The sequence below is a fragment of the Aedes aegypti genome, chromosome 3, assembly GCF_002204515.2.
Source record: "Aedes aegypti strain LVP_AGWG chromosome 3, AaegL5.0 Primary Assembly, whole genome shotgun sequence".
Classification (NCBI taxonomy): Eukaryota; Metazoa; Arthropoda; class Insecta; order Diptera; family Culicidae; genus Aedes; species Aedes aegypti.
In genome coordinates this window covers 191,437,815-191,440,457 of record NC_035109.1, presented here as the reverse complement: position 1 = coordinate 191,440,457, position 2,643 = coordinate 191,437,815, and the positions used below count along the sequence as shown (strand labels likewise).

At 40.4% G+C, this 2,643-nt stretch overlaps 1 long non-coding RNA gene across 1 annotated transcript; it reads left to right on the top strand.

Annotated features, from left to right (window-relative positions):
* The first annotated feature begins 602 nt into the window (after nt 1-602).
* On the top strand, nt 603-2,105 carry LOC110678111. The gene is made up of 2 exons (XR_002501452.1): nt 603-992; nt 1,962-2,105. It is a non-coding gene; the product is annotated as an uncharacterized LOC110678111 (long non-coding RNA).
* The last annotated feature ends 538 nt before the right edge of the window (nt 2,106-2,643 follow it).

Genomic DNA, 2,643 nt, shown 5'->3' with positions numbered 1-2,643 from the left:
ATTAGCGATAATAGTGCTAATAAGAGAGATCAGTGCCTGGCTCGAAGATTACAAGGAACAAGTGCAAAGAGCCAAATACGCCGTTCTACGCTAGAGCAGTTATCAATCGAACAATAAACCAAATAATTACGAAATCTTCAATATAAAGATATACGGAAAGTGGAACATTAACCCTGCTGGTGAAAGGTCGAACAGTGTCAAACATCATACCCCGAGAACTAATTCAAACGTAACGATGGGTGGCAGCGAATCAAAGGAGGAGGTAATCGTGAACGCCGTCCAGCAACAGCAGCAACAAGAACAGCAACAGCTGACTATCGACAACATAGAGTCCGTCGGAGTGAGCGTAATTGCCGTTTGCATGGCGACATTGTTAATCGGTAGCATCGTATAAGTATTATGGAAGTGCTGTGTAAGGGAAGTGGAGAGAAAAATGACTAGAGGCCGCGCACGAGCACCGACAGTAGCAACTATCGTCTAAATTAAACTTTTTTTTAGGTAAACCATAATGTAGAAACATCATAAAGAAGAAGGAGAATTTAGGAGGTCCGACCGATTAATTAGAGGTAAGTCAGTTCATCAAAAACAAACGACATATGGAATTGGATAACCTTATTCAGGAATTAGTTTCAATTTCGACAAACTTAAAAAAATCCCCCAATAGGAAGTATCAAAGAACCACACTGATCAACAAACTTGGTCAAAGTAGAGATCTTGTGGTGACCTCTTCTTCATGACCTACATACTTTACCATTATACATTTAACCCGTTTACGTTTAAACATCAAACCACCCAAACCTACATTATAGCGCTGAGTAGCAAAACTTCCAAACTTCCTCATTGCCGCACCAGAACCAGGTCATTAGTTTAATTAAACATAGCTTTGGTCAAGCGTGAGCAGGTGCTCAACAGCTGACCATATAGATTAAAGAGAGTGAGAGCGTGAGCAACTTGCTCAACGCCAATAAATAAGTGAAGTAGTAGATTGTAAGGTAGCTATTAGTATTTCGAATAATAAACAACAATGAATTAGTTTCAAAGTGGAAACGTGTAAACGCGAGTCTGTGAGTTCTTAAATCCGAAACATCCATCAGACTCGCTGATGGCGACCGTCGCGACATATCGAATCGAATAAGTTCAAGAAAAAGTGTAAAAGTGAACATTGTTCAAATATGACTAAGCCATTGTTCATCTGCTTAGCATTCACAATCGTTGCTACGATTATAACCGTAAAAGTGTTAATCGAGGAGTTTAAAGCATTACAAGAAATCATTATCAACGCCAAACAATCCGTACTGACGAACTAAAACGAATAATAGTGAGTGAGTTTATTATGTGCTAATTATGTATTAAAATACGAACTTTTAATTCAAATAACCTCAAGTGCAATCTGAACAATGGGTGCCGAAGAATCGAAATCACATGTAGAGCAAGATGGTGATCAACATGTTGAAATCATCAACATGCAAAGTGAACACTTGGACAAAATCGATCGAGTAGAAACCCTACTCTGGATTATAATTGCAATCGTTGCACTACAATTGCTAGTCACAATATACAAAATGATGACAAAACGTATTAATAAGAAAGTACTGCAGAAAGCTCGGTCACTTTCAAAAGTGTTTAAACTTTCAAGAACATTTAATGTGACAGTGATTATTATTCATGAAACAAGGTCGAGAAATGGCACAAATAAACTTTTATGCCACTCTAGTGCACGACGTATGTGGTACCACAGGAAGAATTATAGACTAGGCGTCTGCCCGCCAGTAAGAGGCAGACATTGTGAAACAATAATATTACAACGAGGTGCCACATCAGAACCAGGTCATTAGTTTAATTAAACATAGCTTTGGTCAAGCGTGAGCAGGTGCTCAACAGATGACCATATAGATTAAAGAGAGTGAGAGCGTGAGCAACTTGCTCAACGCCAATAAATAAGTGAAGTAGTAGATTGTAAGGTAGCGAATAATAAATAACAATGTGTGGTGGATGCGGCCCTACATTCTTATAACAGCGATAAGCTCTACATAAACATAGCAGTGAAAACTGCGTAAACAAATGATCAGCATAAACGCGATCACACCACCCGGGCAGTGAACGCGGTTATGCTGACATAACAAAAAGGGTCACGTCCGCCACCGAGAACGAGGCCTCGGTAGTTAAGTTGAGTAGAAATAAAATTCAATCATAAGTGGACCTTGGACGAGTCTAGTAGTTATTCTTGATATCACGCGAGTCCCGTTGGCGTAGAAAAGTGTGATTAATCAAACCTTCACATCAGGACACGACATGGCAATCCTGCCAGGAGTCGAAGAGTACCAAAGCGAATTGATCGCAGAAGCGCATGAACTGCAAGTGTGACGAAGAGAAAAAACCGGCAATCAAATCGATTAAGTCAAAAGTGCGCGGAACCGACAATCTACCCAACCGTACTCTGTTTTACTCGGGTGTGATCGAAAAAATGTGTTGGAAACCATCTTAAACGAAGAATGGGGTGGTTTTCGGCTGATGAAATTGTTGCGCCGGCCACCTCAAGTGTTGGACCTGTACAGAGCCACACCGCTCAAACAGAGGCATTATGTGTGCTAGCAGGAATAGCGTTTGCCTATGTCGCCATGAAAATGCTCTCGAAAGTGCATC